Source organism: Nanorana parkeri, unplaced genomic scaffold (assembly GCF_000935625.1).
Source record: "Nanorana parkeri isolate BGI_ZX_2015 unplaced genomic scaffold, ASM93562v1 scaffold145, whole genome shotgun sequence".
Lineage (NCBI taxonomy): Eukaryota > Metazoa > Chordata > Amphibia > Anura > Dicroglossidae > Nanorana > Nanorana parkeri.
The window spans coordinates 1,317,552-1,332,617 of NW_017306413.1; the positions used below are offsets into that span (position 1 = coordinate 1,317,552).

Sequence of the window (15,066 nt, forward strand, 5' to 3'; positions counted from 1 at the left end):
GGTCATGGGAGGATGCTAGTTTATGTCCTCCCGTGACCCAAAACTCAGTATATAATCGGGAGCTACAGCTCGCAGTATACTGAAACCGCCGCAGGCGGGACGGATCCCGACACTACTGTCGAGATCCACCCAGCTGTGTGAGTGACAGCTGACTGCCTATTTAGAGGCATAGCCAGCTGTACCCACCCCAGTCCCCCGTCCGTTCCTCCAGTCAGCAGGGGAATCCATGCGGGGAGCGGTAACTGACCGTCACGGCGCTCTGCAGGGAGATGATCAAGAAGTGAGCGGGCGATGTTATGCGTTCGCTCACTTCCCAATCTAGAGACGACGTGTGACCGTTTCATTGTCACACGTCAACTTGAACTATGAGTCGAGTGATTTTCACTCACCTCATAGTTCTCCTTTAAGTCTGGGGTAGAGGGATAGGCTGGAACACCTTATTCTTAGCTCCAGCAGACTCAGCGGCTCTTTCCTTTGACATACAGAGTTGTAGGGAGGCCCTCGCACGTGAAGGAGGACTACTGGCCTTGCAATGTACATAATGATGTCAGAGTGCGACCAACAGCTGGAGCGATTAAGGGGCACTAGTCCTACACGGTGGCCTTCTGGAGCAACATATAATGTCATTATTGCAGCCTATTCTATCCCTAGACTTAAGCAGTTAACCCCTGTAGGGAAACGGGGGCCCCAATGCAAGGGTAGGTTTTAAAAATAATCCAGAGTTCAGCTTGAACTAAATCCACTGCAAAGTATCTACTTCACAGGGAGGGAACTTTCCACTAAACTGGAACGCTGAGAGTCTTGTTTTTATTGGCTGGTAGAAAAGTTTTGAGAAATGCCATTGATGTGACATCTGTATAAAAAGTCTGACCAGATAAAAAGATTACGTTACAACAAAAGAAGTTGTCTAATTATTACATTTTCTTCCTATTTAACCTTCAGCAAATGGAAACCATTTTAATGGGAAGTATAAAAACTACTCCATTTGTCAAAAACTCAGCAGTTTCCAGTTTTATGTTTTCTAATCCAGTTTTTGAAATGTTATAATGAATCCAAACAGTTACAAACAATGCAAACACTGACATACATGTGGCCACTAACATTGTGTCAAGCACAAGCTTATGTAAAAAGCAAAAATTAAAACAGAAATGCAGTACATCTCTCCAATACATGCACATTTACCCAGGTTGTGGCCCTTTGAAGGAGAACTCCAGGCAAAAATGTTATTTTTTTATAAATTCTTTATTTCAAGTTTTTTAGAATTTCGTTAAACATAACCGGAAAGATGTGCCCAGGTGGACTCGCAGGTCCGGGCACGACAAGAAAAAGAAAAAAGCACATAAACAACATGACATCGGCAAACACTGAGCATTTAAGGTGCAGGTTAACCAAGTGATCCCTACCATTGTCCATAGAACCTATATGAATGGGGGGGTACCCTCTCACGGAGACCCCAGTGTGAAGGAGTAGGTCGGGATCACCTCCCAGATTGTGAGTGTGTCCACGTGGACCTAAAGGTGGGTTAGGTGGGGGAGGACCAGACTATCTCTCAGGAGTAAGTGCCACCTCCAACGTCTCGCCGTTAGAGGGAGTCCTGGGGGTTCGGGAGTTTAGTTGGGCCTAGCCCTTCGGGACCTGATGGCCCTCCCTGAGGTCCGTGGGGAGAATGTAATCACGGGGTATTGCTAGTGATGCCAAAGGCGGGGTAGGGAAGGGGGTGGTTAGTGGAATACACAATCAGTTCGTTTTTTTAAGCGCGTTTTTTTCCGTTCAGTGAAACACGCATTTCACTGGCGGTATGATGTTTTGTTCCAAGGGAAGGAACCCGGAAGTCGGCAGCCGCCGGAGGACACAGCGGGGATCGCTGACAAGGTAAGACTTGTACGCTGTATTCCCGAGTGTGGCTCCGGGTTACCGCTTTGTTAACCCCGATCCACAATCGGAATACCAATAGAAATGCGCGGCAAAACGCCCCAACGAAGCTCCTGTACTTCTTTGGGCATAGGGCGTTTTGCAGCGCGTTCCTGCGCGCTGTAAAGCGCCCAGGTGTGAACCAGGCCTAAAGGGTTTCTAAACCCTCAGTTTTTTTTCCGTCTGCTAGCAAGCAGTAGATTATGCAAAAAGTAAAAAAACAAACCAAAAAAAACGCTTTAAACTTAAGGATGTCATCACCGCGCGCTCCCGTACAAAAATCCAAAACTGCTCGGGCAGCTGCAAAGGATCTTGGGGCGGGCGCATGCAGATTTTTGGCGGGGAGAGGAGAGACACAAGGTAAGTCTATGGACACCTGCAGCCGCATGCAGACACCATGGGACAGGCAGTGCCAGCAAGGACAGAGGAGTCAGCGCTGGATCAGAGACCCGCAGCAGCGCTGGAGAGAAGGCTGAAAAGGACAGGAAAGATCGGATTAAGAGATATCATTTAAAGTGTTTTCCTTAACATTGGGGGGAGGGAAGCTAAAACTAAGAAGCTGCTGAAGATTTTAGAGGATGAATTACTTCCCAGCGGCTGCAACTACAGAAGTCTGTAAGGGTGTATGTGAAAGTTAGTTTACCAGGGAGCACTGATATATGGAGCCGTGTGCAGGGGACCTTGCAAAGTCACCAGAGAAATTTTGCACTCTGAAGAGGAAACAGGAACAATTGGGATTTCCTGTCACTTTCTCTCCCATTGACAATGATCATGACGACAAATAGGGAGGGTCACCCTTTCCAGTAGTCACATAGGCAGTAACAAAGACCTGACAGAGGTTGTAACCTATCCCTAAAAAGAAAACAGTATCAGCCGTAGATGTACTTTAACGGCTTGCTTTCAAATTCAGGTTAGAAGATCCCGGTTATAAAGCCAGGATGTAAAAGGATGGAATACAGGACAGAGGATGTGGAGATGTTACTTGCTTGCAGCAACAAAATAGAGGATGCAGCAGACGCAGTGCAGCTCTGAAGGAGCTGACACAGCTAACACTGCTCCTGAGAGGAAGAAATTACTTGTTTTTTTTTAAAAAAAATGTTTTAGCAAGGTCCAGGGGTCATTTTTGATTGTCTAGCATATTTATGTCAAAGTAAAATAGACCTATGTGGTGAACAAATCAGAATGAGGTGAGCAGAATATCCTTACTCTTTGTAGACAGCATGGAGTTACATAGTATTTGAGGTTGAATAAAGACATTAGTCCATCAAGCCCAACCTATTAGGATCTCATTCTAGGAGTACCCGCACCCCTGTATATTACGGTCCCTTAAGAAATCGTCCAAAAGTTTCTTGAACAATTCCACATTATTTGCTGAAATCACCGTCTGGCAGTGAGTTCCGGACCCTAACTGATCTTACTGTGAAGAACCCCCTTCGCCCCTTGTGCTGGAATTTTTTTTCCACCAATTTTAGGTGGTGGCCTCTAGTTTTTGTAATGGAGTTAATTTTAAACAGTTTATCGCTAATGTTGCTGCCACCATTGAACATCTTGTACATGGAAATCATATCCCCCCTTAATCTCCTCCCCTCTAATGTGAACATGTTTAAATTTAGTAGCCTCGTCTCGTAGCTCTGGTCCTCCATACCCCTAATTAGTTTGGTTGCCCTCCGCTGGACTTTTTCCAACTCAAGGACATCTTTTCTTAGTACTGGTGACCAGAACTGGACCGCGTACTCCAGATGAGGTCGAACCAATGATCTATAAAGTGGCAAAATTATAGACTTGTCCCTGCAATACATCCCCTTTTTAATACAGGACAAGACCCTGCTAGCTTTGTTTACAGCAGCCTGGCACTGCAAACTACCTTTCAGTTTGTGGTCTCCATTTCTGACTTCCCCAGCGGCATACCCATAATTGTATAACCCATTTGTTTATTTTTGAGTAATCACCCAACATTATCCAGCGCTGGACACAACTGTTCTTGCCCAGAGTGCAATGTTATCCACTAATAATGACTTGGATGACTTGCAAAAAAAGCCATTTGTGTCCTATTAGGAGATTTCCCTTCACTTCCTGTCCTGTAGACTTCACAGGAAGTGGGTGTCTTTGCAACATAAGGGAAATCCCCTCTTGGACAATAGTCACTGAACAAGTGTCCCCTTAAAATATTTCCCCTCCATCCCTGTTGAGTGACAACCAGTCTCCCCAGTTTGATGCAGAGAGTCACCACGGTGCCCTTCATTCATAATGTTTAGAGACAAAGTGCATCACGTATAATGAGTCATTGCAGCATCAGCTGAGGACAGTCGCAGGGTCAGATAAAAGCAAACCTCATATAAACTGGCCTGAAGACATCTGAAGGCAAAATTATAAAAAAAAAAAAAAACATAAATAAAGCCAGACTAGAATTTGCTAAAATGCACGTTGAAAAGCCATAATGTTTCTGTGAGGATGCCCTTTGAACAGATGAGCCCAAACTGCAGGTTTTGGCAAGTCACATAAGCTCTATGTTTACAGACAAAACAAGTAAGCTTCCAAAGAAAAGAACACCATACCAACTGTGAAACATGGAGAAGGTTTGGTTATGTTTGGGGCATTTTGTGCTGCATCTAACAAGGGCTGCCTAAACTTGTGCAGAGCACAATGCAATCTCATCAATGAATTCTGGAGTAAAATGTACTGCTCTGTTTTAGTGGCCTTACATAGGCTCCTTAACAGGAAAATAACCAAAAACACACAGCTAAAAGTACCCAAGAATGAATATGAACCAATTATTTGACTGTTCTGAAAGAGCCATCCATGAGCCCTAATCTGAATCCTATCAAACATCTATTAAAGGTCTGAAACATGCAGTCTGGAAAATACACCCTTCAACACTGTACTTGAGACAGCTGGAGCATTTCGCACATGAAGAGCAATACTACCTGTTGGCAAGTAGAGAAGTTTCATTGAGAGCTACAGAAATCACTTGTTTGCAGTAATTGTCTCTGAAATTTGTACAACAAAGTATATGGAACCACAGCATTGGGGGCCTCTGGGTGGGCCGATTAGGGGGCTGAATCCAGAGTTGGCCTTTAATAAACTCTTCAGATGTGATGCCAACCACACAGAGTGTCAACAGTTTTCAGCAGACTCATCATGCATTGAGGGACGCAGCACTGAGCTCAACCACCGTGTTCCACTGCAAAGCCTGCACATATAAATGGTTTGACTTGCCAAAATTTCGAGTAAACCACAGCAACCAATCTGAAATATATATCTTAAGGTGCCCACACAGGATTTCCTGCGATCGTACGATTATCGCAAGGTGTGTGGAAGCCGTGCAACCTCCGCTACCGTAAGGTCGCACGACTTTTATCTTACGAACATGTTCGAAAACCCGCCGCGAATCGTACAATTTTCGGCGGGTTTGTAGCATGTTCGTAAGATAAACGGCTGGCGGGCCGGTGTGCGCAAGTGCACATTGCCGGTTCGGCATTGCGGTCATCGGAAGCCCGCCCCTCAGCAGGGCAGCCTTGTGATCATCACAAGTACGATCTGCCTGTCCAAGATAGGCAGATCGTACGTTTTTTTAATTACCTTACAACCATGGCAAGACAAAAGTCTTGCCATGGTTGTAAGGTGTGTGCCCAGCCTTACCCAGGTTCACTACAATCACATGACTTTTTATTAGTTCCTGTACTGTTGCACAAATGCCAAAAGCCAGGCAGATAATTAAATCTAAACTCCAGGTAAACAAAGAAAAACGCACAATTGAAATAAATACGGTAACTGCTTTACCAGCCAATTTCCACCAAAGCTAAAACACAAAATCCAATTTAGGGCAAAAAAAAAAAAGATAGATTTTTTTTCTTTTTTTTCGAAGGGCAGCAGTATAAAAAAATACAAAAGCAGCTCCAACTGCTATACTCTCCTAATCTCTGGTGCTGTCCCCTTGAGACTCCCCAGATCACAATGTCAATGTTGGGGAGTAGAAGTATATTAGGCTCCATTCACACCTCTACCTTTAGGTGCGATTAGGGATTCCTGCAACAGAAACTTGCGGCTTCCTGCAGTAGGAATCCCTGCACACTGCATGTAATGGTATGTGATATGATTACATGGGGTAAGGAATCAATCACCCTCCCTGGACGCAATGATTATGCATCCAGGGAGAGTGATTCTTAACCGCATGTAATCATATCGCATACCACTACATGCGGTATGCAGGCGTTTACATGCACCTGCTGTCACCTGATTAATAACTTGAATGAGTGATAGCTGCCACTTGTAAACGTCACATCAGGGATTCCTACTGCAGGAAAACGCAAGTTTCTGATGCAGGAATCCCTAATCACACCTAAACCTACAGCTATGAATGGGGCCTTCTTGTGTGTATATTAGTGTCTGTAGTACCAAAAAACGGATATAGATAGATTTTATATTAAAGTATGAAACGTGGCAAGCGGCCCCCATGAGAGAAAACCATTTGTTGAGTGGCCCCTGAGTGAAAATAGTTTGAGACCCCTGCTATAAGCTGAAATGTTAATGGATTGTGTGTACGTACACACAATTTCTGACTTGCTGTTATGTTAAAATGACAACTGCTAAAAATACAGAAGACAAAATATCTAAAAATATATGTTGATTGTTTCCATTCACTTAGAACAATGTGGTAATTCCTGGACTCAAACCATCTCCTAGCATGAGGAAGGAGCACAGCAACATTACTTCACAACAATCTACATAGTTATCCACCTCCCTTCCAAACACAGCGCATATTGTACACAAAGCAATCTAATAAAAGAAATCACTGGGTGTGCACCAAACTCTATATAGTAGTGTCAGAGAACAGAACAAATAAAGCAATAATCCAGCTTTCCAAAGCAAACTGACTGTTCATGGCATCAGCACTATTAGAATACCTAACATGCCCCAAAGTTTACAACTTCCCCCTCCACTCCCCCCAACTCTGGATAGAGAGGGGGAATAGAAAAACAACTGTCTTTTTGCCGACTGATGCTTATTAAGGAGATTTCACTTCAATTCCTGTCATGTACTCTCAACAGGAAGGGAGAGGATTTCATTCTAATGCGTGGGAAATCCCATCTTAGACAGCCGTCACAGGAACAAGTGTCTCCATAGGAAGATTTCCACTCTATTCCTTTTCTGGTGATGACTAAAATTTGTTGAATTTAAGCTCACTTTCATTCCTGATATTAGTGATCAGGATAATAAGAGAGTGTTAACTCTCCCAGATGGCAATATATACCGAAATGTTTTGCACACATACATTACACTATATTGCCAAAAGTATTGGGACACCCCTCCAAATCATTGGATTCAGGTGTTCCGTGATATTTCCTTGCAACTAAATATTTCACGGTCACCTGTTACTGGTATTATAACAAAGTGGAAGCAACTGGGAACAACAGCAACTCAGCCATAAAGTGGTAGGCCACGTAAAATGAGCGTGGTCAGCGCATGCTAAAGCGCACAGTGCGCAGAAGTCACCAACTGTCTGCAAAGTCAATAGCTACAGACCTCCAAACTCCATGTGGCCTTCAGATTGGCACAACAACAGTGCGTAGAGAGCTTCATGGAATGGGTTTCCATGGCCGAGCAGCTGCATCCAAGCCTTACATCACCAAGTGCAATGCGTCGGATGCAGTGGTGTAAAGCACACCGCCACTGGACTCTAGAGAGGTGGAGACGTGTTCTCTGTAGCAACGAATCACGCTTCTCTGTCTGGCAATCCGATGGACGTGTCTAGGTTTGGCGGTTGCCAGGAGAACGGTGTTTGCCTGACTGCATTGTACCAAGTGTTCAGTTTGGTGGAGGGGGGATTATGGTGTTGGGTTGTTTTTAAGGGGTTGGGCTTGGCCCCTTAGTTCCAGTGGAGGGAACACTTAAGGCATCCGCATACTAAGACATTTTGGACAATTTCATGCTCCCATTTGTGGGAACAGTTTGGGGATGGCTCCTTCCTGTTCTAACATGACTGCACACCGGTGCACAAAGCAAGGTCCATAAAGACATGGATGAGGGAGTTTGGGGTGGAGGAACTTGACTGGCCTGCACCGAGTCCTGACCTCAACCTGATAGAACACCTTTGGGATGATTTAGAGCAGAGACTGCGAGCCCGGCCTTCTCGTCCAACATCAGTACCTGACCTCACAAATGCGCTTCTGGAAGAATGGTCAAACATTCCCATAGACACACTCCTAAACCTTGTAGACGCCTTCCCAGAAGAATTAAAGCTGTTATAGTGGCAAAGGGTGGGCCAACTCAATATTGAACCCTACGGACTAAGACTGGGATGCCATTAAAGTTCATGTGCGTGTAAAGGCCGGCGTCCCAATACTTTTGTCAATCCTTAATAAGCAACACATCTATAAACTATATAGATGTATAAACTAATCTAATCTAAACTATAAACACATCTATAAACTAATCTAAAATAGGAAAGTTTCAAGCCGACAACAGAATCACATTCTGCAAATAAAATGCATTTCCGATGTCCTAGTTGCAGTGTGACAGTAAAGGTCATTGTAATTGGAAATAAATCATATGCAGCCACAACTGCAACTATACTTATAACACCGAATAGAACTCCAGGTACCCACAGAACACCCGAAATTCCAGTTATTAATTCACTGAAAAATGCATTAAAAATACCGTTAGTAGATATTTTATTTTCAAGTTGACCACAAATAAATACCCAGAAAAGTTAAAATTAGAATAAAAATTGTAAGTTATTGACTGTGTGCCAATAATAAATGTTTTCCGGGACTGAGCACAGAGGGGGAGCTTAGGCAGCACACAGAGTAAAGCTGGCCATACATTGTGAATTTCGGCCAGTTCTTGAAGAACCAGCTGAAATTCGCTCAGTGGGTGGCCCAGTCCGCAGCCTTCTATTCAGCATCCTTTGATCGGAAAATCGAAGGTGCCGGTCAGAGAGTTTTTCAGTCAACAGTGATTGCAGTGAATAGGCGGCCATCACCATTGAGGTATTCCAACAGCAGCATGCCTGCCACTGTTAGAATACAAAAGCGGAACCTTGTCCATTTACACTGTATAGAATAGATGGAGCATTTGGTTATATTTTTTTGTTCGGCCCGCAGTTTAAACAAAAAAGTAGAACAGTGCATGGCCAGTTTATAGTGATATTCAAAATGTTTGTAAGCCATTTCAAATGCTGAGGAAATCACTTACAATGGATGCTGCTCCTTGATGTATAAACGTTTTAGTTTCCTGGAAAGATCAGCTGGTCCCGAGCACTGACCCGGATATCCTGTATTAAGGTGCCCATACAGCTGCCGATTAACGTACGATAATTGCGGGAAATCCCACGATCGTACTATCGTACCATCGTGGGAAGGCGTGCAAGCGCACACTGCCCGTTCAGCATTGCAGTCATTAGCATTGCAAGTGCGATCTGACTGTCCAAGATGGGCAGATCGTACGTTTATTTAATTACCTTACAACCATCGCAAGACTCTCGTCTTGGTTGTAAGGTGTATGGCTAGCTTTAGGTTGGCTCCTTTCCCTTGCAGGGTCCTATGGAGCCACCATTCACAAATACACAGGAACAGCAAGGCAAGACACTCCCCTCTCCTCCCAGCTAACAGATGACTGATGGAGATTGTGCTCTGTCCCTTAAGATCTTGCACTGGACAAAGTTCAGAAACAGAGTTGTAGCTGTTTGGAACATGATGACTAAGTGCTCAGCCAAGTGCTGGTACTAAGCAGACCCACCTACTACAGACTGCCTGCAGAAAACTACAGAGGAGGCAGATAAATGACCAGTCACCTTGCACAAGAAAAGAACAGCAGTGACTGGTCCTGATTGCAGGAAACTCCTGCACAATGTCAGACAGGATTAGTGCACCGATCTAAAGAAATACACATAGGCTAGCAAGATTCAAGAACACACATGCCTCTAAAAGGTGCCCATACACTGTACGATTCTCATACGAGAATAGCGGGAAATCCATAGATCTTAGGAAAATCGTACAGTGTATGGAAGGCGTGCGACCGCTTCTACTGTACGGTCGCACGTCTTCCGTCGAACAAGCAGGCTTGAAAACCCGCTGGGAATCGTACGATTCTCGGCGGGTTAGTGGCCTGCTTGTTGGAAAACTGGGCCGGAGTGCGCACACTGCCCGTTTGCAGTGATCGGAAGCCCACCCCTTACTGCGGTCATCGGAAGCCCGCCCCTCAGCGGGGCAGGCTTTCGATGATCGCAAGTACGATATGCCTGTCCAAGATGGGCAGATCGTACGAGCTTTTAATAAACTTACGACCATCGCAAGACAAAAGTGTTGCGATGGTTGTAAGGTGTATGGCCAGCTTTATGTGCTTATGAAATGTGCTTATCCCGGAGTTCATCTGGAAGGACCAACTTCTTTTATACAGAAACGTCTGTTTCTGAGAACCTGGGAAGCATTGGCAAAGTGTGTTCATTTAACTCTAATTTATACTCAGGATAACACAGGTGTTCACTACCTACTTAGTACTTTATCACTCTCACCTGAGCAGAAATACAGCCAGATGGTGATCAATGACAGTCCGAAGGACACACACACACCACACACACACACACACACACACACACACACACACAGTTCCCTGTGCGGTTTTCCGTGCGGAAGACCGCATGGGACGCAAACGCTATAATTTTAACTGCGCAGGTTCCGCTCGTTTGCAGCCATTATATAAAAATCATACCTGTACTATTTTGCGGGCTGCACATTTTCATACCGCGAGGCCACCGCAAAAGTCTGAACAATGCAATACGGCCGATTACATGCGGAACACCGCTCTTGTGTGAATGGAGCCCTGCTTGTACCACATGAACAGAGGAGTAGGAGACCATCCTCAAGTGCCAAATTTTGTTGTAGGTAAAACTATGAAAGAAAATCTACTGAGAATAAGAAGATGGAAAATAATAAAAAAATGGCAGCAAGGAGAATTTTGGGAAAAAAGGAGTGATGGCGTAATACAGATTACTGTAATTGACATTGTGATAAGAGTTAAAACATAACAACCTTTACGAAAAAATATGGAGGTCGTCATTGCTCACCTTCCGAAAAAGTTAGTCGTCGGGCTTTCCCTGGCCTCAGCGTTTCTAGTCACTGACCTGAAACAAGAATGCAATTGATGAAGTCAAAACTGATCTACATACTAGTATTTGTTTGAGGGCCCATTCACACCACATGCAGATCTGCAGACCAGATTGTTTCCGGACCCAAAATGCATCCTAATGTATCCCTATGCCATTTCTGGCCACCGTTCACACCAGCGCAGTCCGTTCCAGACCAGACCAGAGAAAAAGTCTCACTGGAACTGCGGGCAGGTTCACACCATTATCCGGATCAGATCTTGTCTGGAAAATGGTGTGAACCTGACTGCAGTTCCAGACCAGACAAAATGAAACATTCAGTATTTTTCTGGTCTGGAACGGGCTGCGCTGGTGTGAACAGAGGCCGTAAGGATGCATTTTGGGTCCAGAAACAATCTGGTCTGGTGATCTGGATGTGGTGTGAACGGGCACTAAAAGAAAAACTAGGGGGAAAAAAAAAGCCATTTCCGTTAACAATATTTACCTGTCCAGCCGCTCATGCCACCAAAATCCATTGTTTTAAAAGGTCAGGCTTACTGAAAAACCTTCTGCATCTGTCACTTCCAGGAGGCTCAGATGCCTGCATCCCCTGCTATCTGTATACTTCATTATAACAGAAGACAGAGGTGATGCAGAAGCTGGAGGGGGACAAGGCCTCAGACATCTGGATGTATGCTGGATGCTGAAGATACATCTCAAGACAGTGAAGTTGGCAACGCAGGCGGCAGGACCGGTAACTAGGATTTTCTTTACAGAAAAAATGACTTGTGTAGTTTTTTGGGGTTTTTTTAAATAGTAAAGTCACAGCCAGGCAACCAGCATTGTCAAAGGGACTGTGACATACTATTTACTTTAAAAATTAAACAGTAACTTGTCTGCTTGAAAAAAAAATCCTAAATGTCACAATATATAACAACTGTATCATTTTCCAGCATATTATAGCTTTCCCAATCAAAACAGTGCTTGGGCCCCCATCAAGTGACTATGCCCAGACTGACACGGTGTCACCAGTCTGCAGCAGGAAGCATCTCCCCTCCCAGCAATCACACTGCAACATTAACATTGTAACTTTGTAGCATCACAAGGTGAAAGGCTCCAGAATGAGGCTGATCTGTGACAAGAGCTGCACAGGAAGCAGGACATAAATAATTGTGTCATCAATGAGCCAGCATCTCACTGAAATAAGATGCCGACCCCAGATAACGTCTGAACAAATATGAAAGCGAGCTTGGAGCGGTGGCTACTTTACAACACACAGGGACCATGGGGAACAAAAGTAGCGACCCTCCAGGAGGAAGGACAGTGTCAGCACCAATTCAGAGATTTGAGGATCTACAGCCGAGTGATACACAAATAAGATGCATTTATGTTAATAGTAAAAAGGTACTTGAATGTATTTTCAAGAGTTTAGTGTCACTTTCACATATAAAATATAACTTATTATAGGCCCATTCTCTGTGAGGTTGTAAGGAACTCTAACATTACATAACAGAGGTAGTTTAAATAGAATGTGTTCATTGTATTTACAGAAAAAATAAATAAAGATTAAGGCCTTGTGCACACTGTTGTGATGCATTAGCGCACGCATGTTGGGTTAAGGCAATCCATTCATTTGAACATGCTGCCTAACGCACCAGAAAGTGCACTGAGCAGTCTCAGCCGCACAAGGCAATACAAATTAGTGCAACTCAAATGGACTGAATAGGTGCATGGCTCTGCATTGCACCAACGCTCATGACCATGCGTTGTGGTACCATGCACGTTACCGCATACTAATAGAGTCATAAGAGCCTTACTATTTTTGTTTTCCTATAACAGTGATATTGTAACGAACCTCTGTCCCATATAACTTCACTAAGAACGCACATGATACATTAGAAACAGGAGGACGACGGGATGAATGGCGATTACAGGAGACAGCGGTGCTGTGCATGAGGACAATATGGAAAGAGGAGTGGTGGCTGGGATGAATGGTGATTACAGGAGACAGCGGTGCTGTGCATGAGGACAATATGGAAAGAGGAGTGGTGACTGGGATGAATGGCGATTACAGGAGACAGCGGTGCTGTGTATGAGGACAATATGGAAAGAGGAGTGGTGACTGGGATGAATGGTGATTACAGGAGACAGCGGTGCTGTGTATGAGGACAATATGGAAAGATGAGCCGATTACAGGAGACAGCGGTGCTGTGCATGAGGACAATATGGAAAGAGGAGTGGTGACTGGGATGAATGGTGATTACAGGAGACAGCGGTGCTGTGTATGAGGACAATATGGAAAGAGGAGTGGTGACTGGGATGAATGGTGATTACAGGAGACAGCGGTGCTGTGTATGAGGACAATATGGAAAGATGAGCGGTGGCTGGGATGAATGGTGATTACAGGAGACAGCGGTGCTGTGCAGGAGGGCGATATAGAAAGAGGAGTGGTGACTGGGATGAATGGTGACTTCAAAGATGAAAGCTGTGACACTACTGAATATTGATATGGAACATGGGAGGAACGAACATACCATCCAAAGTGATCCAATCCATAAGGTAGAATGTAAATACACTTGAACCTTTCTGGCTCATCTCACCTGAGCTTAGCCACATAAAGTTCCTGATGGGTTCGTGTAAACAGCTAATTCTGATCAAAAACCCAGAAGGAAAAAAAAAAGCACATCTAGGAGGAATTTATCAAAACTGGAGCAGACAGAATCTGGAGCAGCTGCCCATGGCAAACAATCAGCTTCTCTCTTTCATTTTCAAAGATTAACGCCATAAAGTGATGATAGAAGCTGATAGGTTGCTATGGGCAACTGCTCCAGTTTTGATAAATTCCTCCTATAGTACCTTGTACCTTATGGAGAGTCATCTGGATGATCTATTACCCCAATGACAGTGATGGGGGAGAAGGGTGAAATAGTATAACATGCCCATTAAGATGAAAGGTAAGCAGGGTGAATGGGGGAGGGGATTAATAATGATAGCAGTAGCTAGGGGTGCTGATGGGACAAGTGGTGACCATGTACAGAACGGTGGTGAATGGAAAAGTTAAGCAGAGTGCAGGGGATGAGAACGGCAAAAAGCAATATGTACAGAAGACATGACAGGAAGTTCATGTAGGTCTACACATAATGGTTACTACAATGAATAGGGGAATGTGAGATATCAGAGGGGTCATCGCTGACCCAAAAGACTGGGTGATGTACATGAGTGAGCCAGGAAACCTGGGGCTGAAGTGGTTGAACATTGGGAAATGGTTGGTTCAGTAAGCTTTGAAAATGAAATACAGAAGCTGATTCAGATTCTGTCTGCTCCAGTTTTGATAAATCCCCTCCCGTGCTCCTCTTCATCTCATTGCTTTGCGATTACAGTCAACTGGGCTCAGTCAATTACTTCTTATGGAGCTGTGCTTGGATATCAAGCTTGAGATCTGACTGGGAAGAGCGTGTTCACAGGGCGGACCAATTTGAAGGGTTTGGAATATATGAGATGTGGATGACCCGAGTGATAAACAGGGAAGATGAGCCAACCAAAGCATTAACAGGAAATGACATGTAGTTGGTCGTATGGGAAAGATAACAGCAGCAGGATGGCAACGATGAGGGGAATACGCAAGGGAAGCCGGGGCTGTTGTTGATAACATGCGGGGCTGATGTGGGCTTTGATAACAAGTGGGGGGAAAGGCAGAAAACAGGGGGGGCTGATGGAGGTGAAGTTACAGGGAAATGAGGGGGGCCAGACAGAAGTTATGACATGAGGGGTATAAGGCAGCCAATATGAGACATTAGTGGTTGATAAGGAATGTAATGCAGGAAATATGGGACATAGAGGGTGATAAGGAGAAAATGGGAAATACGAGGGTGTTGTAGGCAAGGAGAATAACAGAGGGAATACGGGGGTGCTGTAGGTCATAATGGGGGTATAATACAGTAAAAATGGGGCTGCTCTAGGTGGTTTTAAGTTTAATACAGGGAATATGGAGGAGCTGGGGGTGACGAAGGTATAATACAGGGAATATGGGGGAGCTTGGGGTGCAGGTATAATACAGGGAAGAATATGGGGGA

General features: G+C 44.5%; 1 protein-coding gene across 1 annotated transcript in view; it reads right to left on the minus strand.

Annotated features, from left to right (window-relative positions):
- The window catches only part of LARP4B (La ribonucleoprotein domain family member 4B), a 74,505-nt gene that overhangs the window by 58,078 nt on the left and 1,361 nt on the right, over window positions 1–15,066 (minus strand). The window contains exon 2 of the mRNA XM_018554187.1: window positions 10,976–11,032. The gene's annotated coding sequence lies outside the window, so the exon portion shown is untranslated. The remainder of the gene's footprint in view (window positions 1–10,975; window positions 11,033–15,066) is intronic.